The following is an 18,023-nucleotide window of genomic DNA, read 5'->3' as shown; positions in this document are numbered from 1 at the left end:
AGAGAGGCACTGAGGGAGGAAGGGAGAGAACAGATCCTATTAGAGAAGAGTGTAGGAGCAAAATAAATTCTCAGCACACTGTTCATTGCTTCCTGACTGCTCAGAGGCCAATCTCTGCAATTGCTTTCTCTCAAGGAGTGCTATATATATTTCATTAGTAGCAACCAGAAAATAGAATAATCAAAACTATGTGCTCTACCAAACAATCTGATAAATAGTGCTTATCTGTTACTCATTTATCAAAGTTCAGTAGAATGTTCAGTCAGGATGAAACCAGAGAAATTGATTCTATTTTCTATAAATTAACTAAATCACTGGGATGTGTTTTCTCTAATCACCTATAGCGAGAGACAAATAGAAACCTTAACAAGGAAGCTGTCTTGAGTACTGGTCAGAAAGTGTATTCTCTCATGTATGAGCATTTGACAAACCAAAGGAATAATAAGAGATAGTGATGTAGATTATCACCAATAATGTAAAGAGAAATTTATTTTTATAATGTATTTGATAAATATATCATGTTCTATCTTCTTAGTTTCTTTACAAAGATGAATGGATAAAAACTCCTCTTAATTTTAGGGGGAGAAGTATGTTACTATTTTCTTCATGTGCTTTTTTAAAGACATATTTATTTATTTGAATGGTAGAGTTATATATATAGAGGGAGAGGCAGATAGAAAGAACTCTTCCATTGACTCTATCACTCTCCAAATAGCCCCAACAGCTGGAGCTGAACCAGGCCAAAGCCAGGAGCTTGGAACTGCATTCCAGTCTTGCAGATGGGTACATGGTCCCAGGGACTTGGGCCAGCTTGTGCTGCTTTCCCAGGTGCATTAGCAGGGAGCTGAATTCAAAGCTGAGCAAAAGGGACTTGAAGCAGTGCCATTATGGGATGCCAGCATCACAGGCAGCAGCTTAATCTGCTACATCACAATGCTTGGCCTCAATGTGATTTTTTTTAAAGGTCAGTATTGTTCTTCAAAAAGTCTCTACAGAAAGAAAAATAGCATCCATTTTAATTTGAGAGGAAAAATATTATCAAATCCATAAAAAAAATGCTAAGTCATTCCCAGAAAGTATTTCTGTTCATATAAGGAGTCTTCAAAAGGTTCATAGAAAATGGATATTATGAAAAAAAATGGAGTTCAATTTTTTTACCAAAATAAACTTACTTAATTCTACTTTTCAGCAAACTATTTGCTTGCTTTTTGCAGATAATTCTAAGTAGGCAGTTTTTACATACATTCTCTTACAACCTTCAGAACAAATCCACAAGGTAGATATAGCCATTTTATAAACCAAGAAACTGAAACCAGAGAGATTACTTTGCCACTGGACATCCAGCTAGTACCAGGAACAGGTTTAAATTCAAGATTGCCTTGGTCTGGACTGTGTAATCTGTCTCTGTGAGCTATTTCTCGGCAATGTGGTCCAACACAGATTTATTTTATTTTTTAACTTAATATTTTGTTTATTATTTTTTGAGATATTTTAACGTACATTACAGTTGAAGCCCTAATGGCTCCACTAAATAAAGAGTTCAAGAAATAAACAATAAAAAGACAGTAGTCCTGCAGGAAAATAGGCTAGGTCTAAAAGCAATAATATAGAGTTCAAGAAAGACAAAATATAATGACCTTAGTCCAGTGGTGAAATAGGCAAGGGCAAAAAACAATAATCTAATGAAAAGATGTTCCACTTCACTTATATAAGATAAATTTTAAAATAGTCACAAAACCATTAAAGCTATAGTCATATACAGTTCATATCAATTTGTTTGACAAAGATTTAAAGGAAAATTTGATAAAACACTGCATTTGCAGCAAAACTAATACATGCAGCATTTTGAAGTTCCATCATATATGTTGCTCCTGCTTTGTTTTTGAGGTTTTTCTTTTAAATTGAAATAACCTTTACAAAATATTTAACAGTCATCCATTGAATTTTATTATACATGTTCTGTCGCGTCCCTCGACCAGCAAGGAAGACACGACCCAAACTCTTCTTCCAGCAGTTTATTCAGGAACCTCTTTCAAACTTCTAATACCGCGCCCTTTTTTCTCCCCTCCCTCTTATAGCCATCCGCGCACCAATCAAAAGCAGCCAAGTGGCAAGCATTGATTGGTACAGCAATGCGGAAGCCGGAAGGGAGCTCAAACATCTCCTTATTAGGAGATGTTTGTTTCTCGCCAGTCCTTCCGGGGGAAAGGAGCCGGCGCCATCTTTAGGGCGCCGTGCAATGGCTCCCCACAATGTTCCATAAATATCAACAATTATATTTATTCAATTTACAAAAACGCACAGGTCATGAACCATTTTTTTTAGTAAGTACCCAATTAAAAGCACTGGCCCCAGACTGTTGCAGTGGCATAGTATGCTAAGCTTCCACCTGCTGCACTGGCATCCTTTATGGGTGCTGGCTTACATCCCAGCTGCTCCATTTCCAATCCAGCTCCTTGCTAATGCACCTGGGAAAGCAGTGGAGGATGACCTAGATCCCTGGGCCCCTGCCACCTACATAGGAGACTCAGAAGTTCCTGGCACCTGGCCCACCCCTAGTCATAGCAGTCATTTAAGTAGTAAACCAGTGGATAGAAGATTGCTCTCCTTCTCTCTCTGTGTGTCTCTCTGTCTCTCTCTCTGTCTCCCTCCCTCCCTCTCTCTCTCTCTGTAACTCTGACTTTCAAATAAATATTTTTTTTAAAAAAAAGCACTGGCTAAAATGCAGCGTACAATAAATAGCATTTTTAGAGTATTCATCAAAGTTTGACACCTTCCAGGAAATGCCAATTTAGAGCAAATAATTTCCCATAAGGCTTTGTGCTTGAGCATTCCAGGACCATTCTGATCTGTTCTCTCTAGAATAATCAACAGAACTTAATAAATGGGTTGACTTTCTCAATGAATAAATTCAGGTGATAACCTCAGTGGTAAACATTTCAAGCTGTCTTTCATATTTGGTAAGGGGGATAGAATATCTTATATAATTTAGCTTTCCATATACAGAATTGGGCCAATGTAAGAAATAAATATATTTGCTAAAATAGTTGGTGATTATCTCCTTATGCAAATATCCTCAACAGGATCAAAATCCATCTTTTTAAAACTTTTTAAAAAATATAAGGGAATTAGGCTGAATACCAAATTCAGTGCTATTTGACTATTTGGGGAGTGGAAAAACAATAGTTTCATGTGGTTCAAAGTAAAAAGGATAAACCCTGCTATTTACTGTATTATTGGGTTGGGCTGTTCTTCCTTTATGAGACTGTAGGAATCTTCAAAGACTACTGGGCCCCATTAGTACCCTCTTTGTTTTGGTTTAATTTTTGCTGCTGAGAGAAGCTAGTATTTTAACTGAATTATCAGTGAGTCATTGTTTATATATTTAAACTATTTTAAAGGTGAGTGACTTTCATTTAGTTACTTTCACTTCTGTTTCCAAAGATGGACAGTTATCATGGACAATAAGGCCTTAATCCCCATCACCTTTCCTGGTTCTCTAAACACAAACAGGGTTTGAAAGTAGCTTGCAATTTATATCTTTCTAGAAGGCACTCTACCTGTTTGCTACCCTGAATATACTCTTATCTATCTATATGATATATTTCTTCTTAGTGGCTGCATAGTGTTATATTAATGAATCGTAATGTATTATTTACTTTTATTTTCCCCTTTTGATGGAATTTGGATTTAATTGAGAGTTTTTCTAGTTTTCGTGAGATTGATCTGTATTTATTTCTGCTTCCATTTGCTGCATTTTCATTTTTAGGATATTATTAGGTATGTTGCAAATAATTCCTTCCAAACTATAATTTGCATTTTGGTTTGATTGTGATATCATTTACCATAAGAAAAGTTCTAGTCTTTTTTCAAATACATATTTTTTCTACCTTCATGACTTCTGAGTTGTTTATCTCATTATTTTCTTCTAGTATTTTTAGAAGCTTGGGTTTTTAATGTTTAGCAATCTCTAATGCACTAATATTTTTATCTATTGTCCGTGAGGTGGGAGAATTTTTATTTGTATAAATAGATAAATTATATATAACAGTTTTTGACTTTTTCATCTTTTCCCAATTAATTTGGAATATAGTCTTATTGAATCATAAGTTTCCTTATGACATACATACAGGTATATTTATAGATATGTTATTCTACTGATATATTAATCTGTTCCATACCAACCTCACTCTATTTAAATTATTGTGTTATTTTGTATCTTGATTATTTATCAACCAATCTTCCCCTGATTTTTCTTTTATAGAAATTATTTTGCTCTTCATATGCATTAATTCTGCCATGAGTGTTAGAATCAGCTAAAGTGAGTTTAAAGATCAAACAAGAATGCTTCCATTTTGTATGTTTCCACAGGCCTACCTGTGTGAATGACCATTATTTAAAATGTTTGCTCTTGGTTCCTGATAGGAATAGTGTCAAGTTTAATCATATTCCTAGCTTTCTAAAAATCTATTAGTCCATAAAAAGAAAATGTGAAATGAATACTGAATTTAATTGAGTAACATTAAAAATCTATACAGGGTGATGATGCATATTTTGTTCTGTATTAATAAAATAGAAGTGAGGTAATTAATAGATTCCCCCAATATTAAATCTCAATTATTTTTCAGTAACTGTTTCTTTGCACTTGAAAAGGTCCCTCTTCTGTCAACTAGAGAAATGTATGTTAACTTCTTCTAGAAGTGGCTAAAATATTGTCTGTTTGCTCTAAGACATAGGCATACAACTCGGATTGCTGTTTTACTCAGTGCCATTATTTCTTCTATACCCACGATAGATTTTTGTTGAAGCTATTTTGCCTCAGAATCTAATACTACTACGGGCATATATGTGGACATGTTTAAGACAGACCAGAAATGATTAAAATGATGAGTAAAAGGAAACATGTATTTAAATAATTGAGTTTAACTGTGCTTATTCAAATGGTTTAGGGTGTTATTTAAGAGATTGGGTAGATACATCTGGGTTTTCCAGAAAACCAGTCTTGTTCTACTAATTGTAGACTTTATTTATCTAAATTACCAGAATTACTATGTTCAGTCTGGATCTCTTTAATTTGTTCATAATTGAGCTTGTGTGGGTGTTGAGTTGGAAGTTCTCAGAAGCCAGATAACACAGCTGCCTCTTTGGCCTTTGGTGTAGGGTTCCCCCCAAAGAGCTCCCCTTATTGGCAGCATGCCAAGAAGTTACATTCAAAGACTTTTTGATGAGGCGTAGAAATCTTTCATTTGCAGACTTGGTGTTTTATGATCCCATAATGCTATTTAAGAATTAGTCTCAATTATTCAGGGGACAGACTTCAATATTTTGGCCCCTTCATTGACTTAATGTATAGTCCCATTGGAAGTTAAGTTTAAAGCACTATTTTCCTCAAGATTGTTTTCAGCATTTTCGCCCCTGTTTCTCATGGATCTTACAATGCATTTCAGAAGGGTGTCTGTGGCACAGTTGGGAGAAGGCTCAGGCTAGTGCAGATGGAGGCCGCTGGCCAGCTGTCCTGCCTCTGCTCAATGAGAGGAAATGAGCTCAAAATGACGTGTGAGGCATTTAGATGAAATTTCGGGAGGTTTCCTGACAAGGAAGATTGTTAACATTGCATGTCCCATAGTCTTTTTAAAAAGTGCGTGTGTCTTCAATAACTGTCTGACATCAAGATGAGTGATGTGTTGCCTAATTAGCTTTCAGGACCTGTGATTCAGCAGTTTGGGTTTTTATTTTTAAGTTGTTTGTTGTAATTATTTTTAAGTTACAAATGTTTGTAGATTCACAGAGTAAAAGTAAATTACAAATCAGCTGATTTCCCATAACTACAAAAGTAAATATTTGGTTTACATTTTGAATAGTACACGTTCATGCATGTCAGTAGTTCTCTCTGAGAGTAAGTCAGCATCTCTGTGTATCGGATCAAAGGAGAGCAAGAAGAAAGTTGATAACCCCACTCTAAAGCCTAATACTTTGTTTTAAAAATTTTATATGGTGAGGCATTTCTGTCTGCACTCTTAATAATAAGCCAAATATTCTGAAGACTAAATATACAGGAAAATTTCTATATAATTGTATATTCTGAGGATATGACATTGGCTTATCAATATTTGTATCATGTTAAATAGTATATGAATATTTTTAAGATAAATTTCTATTTGTATCCACAGACTTCTTTATTATCAGTCAATAAGTAATACCTCTGAAGATGGTGATAGTTAACGTGGGTACCACTACTTTGGATATAACTGACTTAAAAAAATAAAACCTGACTAGAAAAGAAAAACTGGTAGTAAAGCTAAAAGGAAGTATGCATTTGTTTTGTATAACAGACAAGAAAATCTATAGACATGGTTATATGCATGGCCTACAATTTAGGCAGTCAGAATTAAGGAATTACAGAGCATGTTCACTAAGTCGTTGAATAAATGTTTACTGAGTGCCTCCTGTAGGCCAGAAGTACATTTGACAATGGAAATTCTATAAGTAAAAGAGAGATTTGGTGCTTGCTGCATGTACCTGGATCAAAACCCTACAGGGAAGAATTCCAAAGGGAAATTCTGATATCATGATGATAACTTATCTCAGAAGCAAAGAAAAGGGAGGGACATCTGGGAATGTGGCTGCTTCAGTAACTCACAGTTAACCCTCCTCGTGTAGAAAAGAGGGAGAGGGAGACAGAGTAACAACAGTGCAAGAAGAGGTAGATTGCTGCGGGTGCTTGCAAAACTGAATATTTGCTATTTTTAAAGAAGTGCAGGAAGTGGTCCATTGTTTGGGACACTTAACAGATGTCAGGTAGAAAGCAAAGCCACTCAGGTCCTGCGTCCATTTGATCTTCATGCACACAAGTGAATGACGTTCAAACTGGAAAAGCATGGCTGCCAGGGAATGGAAATCTAGAAAATTTATATGCCTCTGTATGGAAAGGATTGTAATTAAAAAGCACCTGATCTGATCATTAGAAATTATAAAGAGTAGGCCTCACATTGGAAAAGAGGAAGCAGATTATCAATTTTCATAAACATGATGAATTCTAGAAACAATGATTTCAGTGCTGATCCTCACACAGTTTCCATGTCTATGAGGTAAAAAAATAAAAAAGGAGTGATGGCCTCCATGTTGTCTCCTTTCCTTGTTGGTAGGATGTCTTGATTGGTAAATCACAGAAATGCTATAAATATACATCATATTGATTTTCATAAAGGTATTGTATCTCGTTTTCTGATTCAGACTTATTTTTTAAAATACTTTTTTAAAAATTGTTTATTTGAAAGTCAGAATTACAGAGAGAAAGAGACACACAGAGAGATCTTACATCTGCTGTTTCAATCCTCAGATGGCCACAATGACCAGGGCTGAGCCAGGCCAAAGCCAGGAGCTGGGAGCTTCATCCAGGTCTCCCATATGGGTAGGAGGGACCCCAATATTTGGGCCCTCTTCCACTACTTTTATCAGGCCATCAGCAGGGAGCTGGATAGGAAGTGAAACAGCTGGAATGTGAACCAGTACCCATATAGGATGCCAGCATTAGAGGTAGCAACTTAATGCATGATGCCACAATGCCGGCCCTTTCCCAGGTGTTTCAACAGGAAGTTAGATCAGAAGCAGAGTAGCTAAAATTTGAACCCAGGCACTCCAACATGGGATGTTATTACCCCAAGTGATGAATTAATCCACTGTGCCATGATGCTGGCTCCCTGATTCAGACTTACACATCAAATTATGCACTAAGGTGGATATAGCATTAGTATGCCTTTTCCTGAAATATACTAATTATAGCTCATCGTCACCCTGAGGGAAATCAAATAATATATTTAAAAATATTCTATACTTGACCTGTCTCATTGTATTCTTTTTTTTTTTAGGTGATATTTTCTTTTTTTTTTTTTTAACTTTTATTTAATGAATATAAATTTCCAAAGTACGACTTATGGATTACAATGGCTTCCCCCCCATACCGTCCTTCCCACCCACAACCCTCCCCTTTCCCACTCCCTCTCCCCTTCCATTCACATCAAGATTCATTTTCGATTATCTTAATATACAGAAGATCAGCTTAGTATACATTAAGTATGGATTTCAACAGTTTACTCCCACACAGAAACATAAAGTGAAAAATAATAGATGATTTTTTTTAAAATGATGATGAAATCAGAGCAGACCTATTGTCATGTTTAATCCCAGTGAGAGTCAAGTTGGGAATTGATAATTTCTTTTTTTTTTTTTTTACAGAGGATCAGTTTAGTATGCATTAAGTAAGGATTTCAACAGTTTGTACCCCCATAGAAACACAAAGTGAAATATATTGTTTGAGTACTCGTTATAGCATTAAATCTCAATGTACAGCACATTAAGGATAGAGATCCTACATGAGGAGTAAGTGCACAGTGACTCCTGTTGTTGACTTTACCAATTGACACTCCTGTCTATGGCATCAGTAATCTCCCTATGCTCCAGTCATGAGTTTCCAAGGCTATGGAAGCCCTCTGAGTTCTCCGACTCTTATCTTGTTTAGACAAGGTCATAGTCAAAGTGGAGGTTCTCTCCTCCCTTCAGAGAAAGGTACCTCCTTCTTTGATGACCTGTTCTTTCCACTGGGATCTCACTCGCAGAGATCTTTTGCCAGAGTGTCTTGGCTTTCCATGCCTGAAATACTCTCATGAGCTTTTCAGCCAGCTCCGAATGCCTTTAGGGCTGATTCTGAGGCCAGAGTGCTATTTAGGACATCTGCCATTCTATGAGTCTGCTGAGTATCTCACTTCCCATGTTGGATCACTCTCCCCTTTATTCACTCCACTGGTTAGCATTAGCAGGTACTAGACTTGTCTATGTGCTCCCTTTGACTCCCAGTCCCTCCACCATGACCAACAGTGAACTGAAATTGATCACCTGGAACAGTGAGATGGCATTGGTACATGCCACCTCGATGGGATTGAATTGGAATCCCCTGGTATGCTTCCAACTCCACCACTTGGGGCAAGTCAGCCTGAGCATGTCCCAAATTATACATCTCTTCCCTCTCCCATTCCCACTCCCATGTTCAACAGGGATCACATTTCAGTTAATTTTCAACACTTAAGAATAACTGTGCATCAATTACAGAACTAAACCAGTCATATTAAGTAGAACAGATAAAAAAACTACTAAGAGGGATAATGTATTAAGTTGTTCATTAACAGTCAGGGCTATGCTGATCAAGCCACCGTTTCCCATAGTGTCCACCTCACTCCAACAGGTTTCCCTCTTGGTGTTCAGTCAGTCGTCACCGATCAGGGAGAACATATGGTATTTGTCCCTTTGGGACTGCAAACTGGTCAAGCCACTATGGAAGTCAGTCTGGAGATTCCTCAGAAACCTGAAGATAACCCTACCGTTCGACCCAGCCATCCCACTCCTTGGAATTTACCCAAAGGAATTTAAATTGGCAAACAAAAAAGAGGTCTGCAGCCTAATGTTTATTGCAGCTCAATTCACAATAGCTAAGACCTGGAACCAACCTAAATGCCCATCAACGATAGACTGGATAAAGAAATTATGGGATATGTACTCTTTAGAATACTATACCGCAGTAAGAAACAACGAAATCCAGTCATTTGCAACAAAATGGAGGAATCTGGAACACATCATGCTGAGTGTCTCATTGTATTCTGATAAAGGCCCAACACAATTTGATGAAGACTGGTTTTTTGTAACTTGGATAAAGGCATAAAAGGCATTCTTACAAATTTTCATTAGAAATATATCTCAGATAATTGATCATTATGTTGAACAACAGAATTAGCTTTGAGATGATTTCTCCTGAACTGAAGAAAAGAGAATTAAGTGAGAATGGGGCATTCACCCAACAAGCATTTGTTGGGTAATTACTACACACTGGAAATATCCTGTGTAACTAGGACAAAGGCTCCACTCTTGTGACATTATCATTCTCATTGAATAAATAAATGCTAAAGTCATATACAGTGAGTAAATAGTAAAATTTCAGATAGGATTTTCCTGATGTGAAATACATGTCAGGACAAAGACTGATGGGGACAGCAAGCTCTTGTAAATAGAATAGTGAAAGATAGTAGTAGTATCCGGAAGTTAGGTTAAACAGAAAAACATCAATTGCACAAGGGTAGGATTTAGGAAGCTTGGCAAAATAACAACTCTTAATGCAGTTCCCTGCTGTTAGCTGCTTGCCTAATGTGGCCATATCCAAAGCTAGTGTTACCAGATCAAGAGAGACAGAAGTCCACTGTGTCCTGGCCTGTTCATAATACATTTACAATGCCATATTTAATACTGGATACATTAGTTTGATACATACAAAGATAGCATAGAATGCATCCAGATATTGGTGGGAGGCCTAGAAACCATATCCAATGAAAAACAGTTGAAATATATTATGCCTGAAAAGCAAGAGGACTTAAGAAGCATAGGAGAACTCTCCACAGATTTTTTTCACAGCTAATATTGAAAAGTGCAAGTCTGTTGAAAATTGAATCCACGCCCCAAATATATAAAGTGATGATAACCACATGAAAGATACATCAAACTTACAAGCTTTGAAATCTAGACAGGTCATAGCAACAGAAAACTGAGTTCTGGCTTATGGTATGTTGGTATGAAGAAAGGCAGAATTCACCAGAATTATGGGAAAGGGATCATCATGTATTTTTTAGTATTTGATGAGGGACGCAGTTAACTTTGTGTTTATTTATTTATTTTTGACATATTTTCATATGTTTATATAACCGAAGCAACTGCTCAGGTTATAACTGACATGGAATATTTCTTTGAAAACAAGTTGAATTTAGAGAAATAGGGTGTGATAACTTAGGTTGACTTCTTAGAGAAAGGAGAATGCAGTAAGGAAGCAAAATAGCTGGCTTCCCACACATGCTGCACCTCCTCCATCCAAGCAGATTGGCCACTTTTGAAACTTTAAGAAAATTCACAGGTTAAAATTTAATATATAATCACAATTTAGATAATTGTACATTTTAAAAGAAACTGAATTATAAACTATTTGTACTCAGGATTAATAAAGTCAGAAATATTAGGTACCTTCTCTATAATATAACTAGATAATTTATGGATATATAATGTAGACATCTAGGTTTAGATAGAGCAGAATAATGGAGACTGTTTAAAACTATTTAAAATAACTATTTGGGTTGGAAACAAATTTGCAAAATTCAAGGAAATGCTTCTTCTCTTTTAAATCCACATGCTTTCTTCTTGCTCTTTTTTTACATTCCCTAAGAAACATATTTTCAAGATGAATTTGACTTGTGTTCATTGTTACTGCTAATAGGAAAATGACACCAATTCTGTAGAAATTTGACTTTTGTAGTACTTCATATGTTTTGAGACTTGTCTAGAAGTTTTGGCACTTCCCAGCCTTCCCCACCATACTCAATCCAATGAGTAACTACTCACAAATACCTTATCATAGCTCTCATTTACCATTTATTAGATAAATGAATAAGAGGCAAATTGTTTCATATGTCCTCATTAAAAAAATCTTTGAAGCAAAGATCATCCCTCTTATATAAAAATATTTTACCTAATACCTAGAACAGAAGGGATTCTGGGTTTAGTAACAGTAGCAGTCATGGAGAGGTTAATGTTAGCAGTATTATTAAAGGGAGTTCCTAGATCTCCTACACATTTTTCCTATAATTGGTGGTTGACTTAAATCATCAATTAAGTAAATTCTCCTCAGGTATGTATGTAGTAAGTCTATAGCTTACATATAAACTACCTACAGAGTTTATATGTAGATCTTTAAATCAATCATGGAGTCACAAATGGTCTCCATTGTTGCCATGCATTTTCCACTAAGATTATTTTTTCCCGTCTAAGCAATTGCCCAGTAGGATATGTAGGTAATTTTAAAAATTCATTGTCTAGAAGAGAAACCCAAGGTTTAATTTTCCCACAAGAGATACAGAGGAAGCTATAAAGCTTGGAAATGTTTTTAACTGAACCTTAACTAATGGTATTCTACCAATAGCAGATCTGTGCAGGGTATTATTATGTTGACCTCTGTATTTTTAGAGCATCACTTATGCTCTGGTGGGAAATCGTGGTCACTGGGGAAACCATCTTACCCTTTAAAACTGAGATCATCTGGGTTCCTCTTAAAACTTAGATTAGGACAGGAAGTGCTCTCTTCCTGATTTTTGTCTCTCAAACTGAAGCTCTTGATCTAGGACTTTATGCCTTTCAAATAAATCCAGATATGAACCTTTCTTTCTCACTTCTGTTTCTTAAACTCTTGTTCATGTTTCAATTCTGTGTTCATTTAAGGCAAACTTTTCTATTAATTAAGAACATCTTCAAAAAATATGAAGCTAAGGAAGCTTTTCAAGAAGAGAGCAAGATACTTTAATTCTCCTTGCAAATATGAAGCAAATCCATTTTAATTGTTTTGAAATGTTTTGTTGAAAATATTATATATAATGTATAAAAATGAGCATAATAAGCTAAAATATGTAATATGTACATGTTACATTACGTTTGGCAATATCACAGTTATCTCTTCTGATTGGTTCTGAATAATGAAAATTTGTTTTTGGCAATACTTTTATGCAATGACTGTGCTACTGTAGGGAGGTACACTTGTCTTATTTTTAGGTTCAATGATTGCAGTTTCTTCTTTCAAAGCAAAATGTCATCCGTCCTCTATATTTTAATTCTCATGTAAACATCTATATTCTTATATTCTGATTTTTCCCAAAAGTGACTTTACTTTTTGAATGTGCACCAAAAGCAGTCTAACCTAAAGATTCTCAATATTGTCACTTCTACATTTTTTGTAAATAGTTCTTTTGAAAAAAATTTCACTTCATATTGCCTAATATTCTATATTTGCCATAAAAGTATTTCCTGTTTTACACTCTGAAAGATAGCGATGCATCAGGCTTGCTAGTCATTAGCCTGTATAAACAATTACAATTAGTCCATCATTAGAAATACTTGTAAGTTCTCAGGCAGATGATGGATGAAAGATTTCAGATATTTGATTCATTTGCCCTCTGGAAAGCAGTGTTGCTCCTGTCAGCAGTTTATGAAAGAATTTTTGGGTGTCATCCTTTTTTTTGTTTATTTTTACCAATTTTATCAGCTTATAAAGAATTTTTAAAACTACTTCTGTGGTTAAGCATTTTTTATTTATTTGTGCATTTTCTACTCTGAATCATGTGTAAATTTCCTTTCTAAGGTTGACAATTTCTAAGTCAAATATTGCTTTTTGGAAGTAGGATATTATTTTATTTCAGAGGTCAAATTTCAGCCCTCACACACAAAGGAAAATAGATATTTTGCCTCCAGTTTCCTGGAGGTAACTAAGTTACCTGTTCCAAAGTTTATATTAATTAATATGTTTGTATCTTTCATTAAATGGTTAGAAAAATGTCTAAAAATGAACCGGAGTTAGTAAAAAGGCAGATTTATATGTTTTAAAAGCAACTTATCCTGAAACAAGTCCATTCATCTTTCTGAAATTATTTTTAGTTCTTTTAACATTAAAACTACCATACTATATTTTGTACATAGCACTTCTGACTATTTCTGAGCATATTAATGCAGACATTGGCATTACCATAAACACCTACCCTGCCTTTATAAGACTAAAATGTTGGCAGTGCTTGAAAACACAATTTCAGTTCGATGTAAATTTCATCCATCCATCCATCCATCTTTTCCTCCCCTCCCCCTCCTTATTCATTAAACAAATATTTATTGTGTGCTTCCTCTGTGCCAAGTAGTGTTTTGAGTAACAGAGACATATCAGTGACAACAGACCCCAGTAATTTATTTCTGTAGCTTACATTTCTGTAGTGGAAATATTCTCAGGAACAAAGTTTCAGAGATTGGGTATGTAAATAGTCATAACACAATAAGTGAATAAAGACACTGGGAAGCTATCCAGTATGACAAACGTAACTCTACAAATTGTAGAAACAGGAAATATGGCTAGAAATGCTAATGTTTCAATACACACTTGGCTTCCAACATTCATAAGAAAACGTAACTGGGAACTCTGTTCAATGAAAGTATAAAAATTAAAGTGAAAATTAAAATAGAGATCAAATTGGATATTGTCTAATCAAGAGTGATAGTTGTAAGTGAGCCGGGAATAACCTGATCTACCCTCTGCTGATCCAGGAACTAACTGGCACAATCCTCAATCCCTAAGGTCTGCAGAATTATCTTGAAAAAAAAAATAGTAAGAACCTGAAAAGGTTTCAGCTTGAAATTTCTTAAAAGTAAAATAAGAATGTTCCATGGAACTAGGAAACTTCAGGCCATTTTCAAAGTGTGGGAAAAATTATAGCACCCAAATTGATTAAAAAATAGATTATACCCTAGATTTGTTTTGTTTTGTTTGTTTTGGTATCTGGCTTTAATAAATCAGTGGCATTTGAGGAGTGAACCAGAAGAAAATCTCTCCCTCTTCCTCTCCCTCTCCCTCTCCTTCTCCCCCTCCCTCTCCCCCTCTCTTCTCTATTTCTCTTCCTTTAAATAAATGAATAAATAAATAAATCTTTAGATAAATCAGTGGATGTAATTTACATAATTCCAGTATCGTCTCTGTACCCAGAAAGGATAAAGGAGATTTATAGTGGGAAAGTCCTTCAGATTTAGGTTGAGAGTGCAACCTTATCAAAACCTGAACAACATGATTGGTAATATAAGCATGCATGTCCACAAAAATTTAATTGAAAATAGAGTCAGTATCTGACTAGTGAATTGAATGATAAAGAATGATCATGGGTGGGTATTTGGCCTAGGAATTGAGAATGGTTAGGACACTCACATCACAGTATCTAGGTTTGATTCCAACTCTAGCTCCTGATTTCAGCTTCCTGCTAATACAGACCCTGTGGAGCAACAATGATGACTCAAATGATTGGTTCCAGTCATTCCTATGAGAGATGTGGATAGTGTTCCCGGTTCCAGCTTCAGCACCCCTCACCTCTAACCTTTGTAGGCATTGGGTGAATGAAGCCATAGATGGTAGATGGGATTGTTCTCTCTGTCTCTCTCTGTATCTCTCTCTCTCTGTATCTCTCTCTCTCTCTTTCCCTTCTGACTTAAATAAATAACTAATTTAAACACATAAGTTTGGGAGATTGTGATTTAAGAAAAGTTTAACAAGCTTCTTAAATATAAAACTCCTCACACCATCTAGTGTGTCTTAGCACATTGCCAGGCTTCAAGAGTTTCCATGAGGCTCCGAGGTCTGATCTATGCAACATTTCCCAGATTCTTTTGATGACTGTGAGGACAGACCTCTCACTAGGCTAGTGCTCTGAGGACTGTGCTTGGCAAAGCGAAGATGTGAGTGTGATTGTGAGGCTTAAAGGTGATATACAACAACCAGAGTAGGGTGAGATGGATCGCCAACCAGCTGGAACATGGGAGCCATCCTGTGAAGTGGGATGCAACATGAGAGAGAATCTCTGGGGTAGAGGAGTGTCTGTAGCCACTAAACAAGAAGGATTTAACTGCAAAGCAATAAGAATGACCACAGCTGTGACCAGCCGAGCATGAATTAACTATGGACGGTGATGACAGAATGTGGCTATGTGCACTGCGGGATGCCTCTGAAAGAACAGTACTGAGAAGGTGAAGTCACCTCCATGATGTTGCTCTGAATGTGTGGCCTGAAACCACCGACTCTGCTGTACATGTGGGAAACATATCAGGATCGTCAGCCCTGATGGCCAAGTTCCAAGGACTTACAATACAGAATACAAGAGGAAAACATTCCTAGTAACTGCACCGGCAGTAATGGTAGTTAACATAATAAAGCATTTCCTATACACCACGTTTGTTTTCTCGTACAGCAGCTTCATAGGCATGTTGCAGATGATTCAACCAGAGCATAAAGAGAATGAGGTGTATACAGTGTCATAGCTGGTAAGTGGTAGAGCCAGGACTTGAACTCACACACACACCACTTTGAACTAGGCTCCAAACTATTATCACTTTCTGTTTCAAATGAGGCTCATAATAACTCAGTTTTATCTCTAAAAATAAAAGGCCATTCTCTCTTCTCTCCTATTTATGCTCTCTCTTTCTTTCCAGACCCATTCAAGCCTTGCCAGCACAATGGGGTGGCCATTTTTTTACAGCGCTTTCTCTGAATTCCTAAAGCAATTACCATTGGTTTCACCATCTTTAGCACAAGAATTACATATGCTTTTGAAGAGCTGCTAAGTGAATATTGTTTCCAATTTCTATCAGATTAGAAAGTCTTAGAGGGCAGGATCATACCTTATGCTTCTTAGGCACTTCCCCTCACCACTTTGTATGGGTAGGTACTGGGTGCCTCTAAGATGGATGAATGATAATGTTAGAAAAATTTGGCTGCAGTCTCAAAACCTCATTGACCTCAGGGATTGATTTGACTGATCTTACTAAGTAGGTAGGCTCCCCTTCCCTGCCTCAAACATTGAAGGAATAAAAGTGCAGACAAATGGTTAAACAGTAAATAAAAGCACAAATTAATGCTTGGATTGGTTAACAAACTTGAATAGGGAAAAAGACATTTTAGAACATAGGGCCCTACGTTCATGTTCACTTACCTGAACTGATCTTATTTGGAAGGAAAGTATTTGGAAAAGGCTCATAAAGATGAACGCTTTTAAGGAAAGAATAAAGCACAGGAAATATGGAAGGCCAGAGACTTCTGTTTCACTAAATAAAGAAGAATGAAAGCAGTTGTTTAAACTTGAAGAAAAGGGCTGTGTTTTATTTCCTAATTGGAGGAATCTATGAATAAATTAGGCAATCACTTGACATAATTGATTTAGATCATGTGAATTCACTTGCAGTGCAAGAGAGGAAAATTAGATCAAATTGTTTGTGTCCCTTCCTAGTCTTCTGTTCATCAGACATTCTGTTTTCCTTTGTGTTCCTCTGTTCATTCCCTTTGTTTTGTTGCTTTTTTAACCTCAAGAAGTATATATTTTTATTTATACTATATAACTTTATAAATTTTTCCCTTGGGTTGTAGAATTAGAATTGAAGATATTTCTGGAGTTAAAAAAATTGTGTTTCTTACTTATGAATCCTCTTTTCATTTCCCATAAATCTGTTTGCAGAAGAGTAACATAGTGTGTACATAAACCTAGCGCCATGGGAATTATATTCAAAACATGCTTGAACTGCTTGCTCTTACCTGAAGCAATATGAAATTGAATTACATTAGTATAGAGCAATTTGGTTGCATGTCAGTTGTGGCAAATATCATGTAAGCTGGATAGTTAAAGATTTTGCTCACCTTGGGTCACACAGTATTAGTCACCATGACAAATATCCTAAAGTGATTCTAAAAAGAAACCCTAAACCAAAGAATACAGTGTAATCAAAATAAAGTGAAATATTCTAAATGGTTAATATACATGGTGCTGGCTCACTCATTACAGCTCATAATTTGTGTAAATTTTTATCCACAAAGCAATTTTTGCATTTAGGTTTAATCAAAGAACTGAATAATGCAAGTGCAATCTATTTCCTTCAAACTCATATGCTAAGACAACCCAGCAGCATTATAAGGCCCCACCTTCACATGACCTGATTTGTACAACATCCTGCATAACTACTTGATGTTGATGGATTTGTGAGTTAACTCTTAAATGGACTACATCTGTGAACCTTTTAGATATCTAACTCTGTATCCCTTTCTAGAAATAGTACTTACTGAAAGGATTTATCCATGATGAAGCCATGATTGAGAGATGTTTTTGTATTGAAAATGTGGTCAGAAAATCATTAAGGACACGAATTTTTGAAGAGAGCTCAGTCTAATAGTCCATTCTACTGGGCAGACTGATCATATACTTCGTCATTAATGGATTGGAAATATTGTATTCATAAAAGTAGTTATTAGTCTTCAATGGTTGTTCAATATGTCATTACCATGTACTTTCTCACGTGTGTTTTAGAAGGTTCATTTTGCTAGAACATCCCTAAGCAAAAAAATCCAGAATCCAAAATGCTCTGTGTTCTGAAAATTT

At 35.9% G+C, this 18,023-nt stretch overlaps 1 protein-coding gene across 8 annotated transcripts in view; it reads left to right on the top strand.

The window, feature by feature from the left end:
- PARD3B (par-3 family cell polarity regulator beta) overlaps positions 1-18,023 on the top strand; it is a 1,151,792-nt gene that overhangs the window by 696,374 nt on the left and 437,395 nt on the right. The window lies entirely within an intron of this gene.

This window comes from Oryctolagus cuniculus, chromosome 3, assembly GCF_964237555.1.
Source record: "Oryctolagus cuniculus chromosome 3, mOryCun1.1, whole genome shotgun sequence".
NCBI classification, from domain to species: Eukaryota; Metazoa; Chordata; class Mammalia; order Lagomorpha; family Leporidae; genus Oryctolagus; species Oryctolagus cuniculus.
Note: the sequence above shows the minus strand (reverse complement) of the source record. Positions and strands in the feature narration are given on the sequence as shown.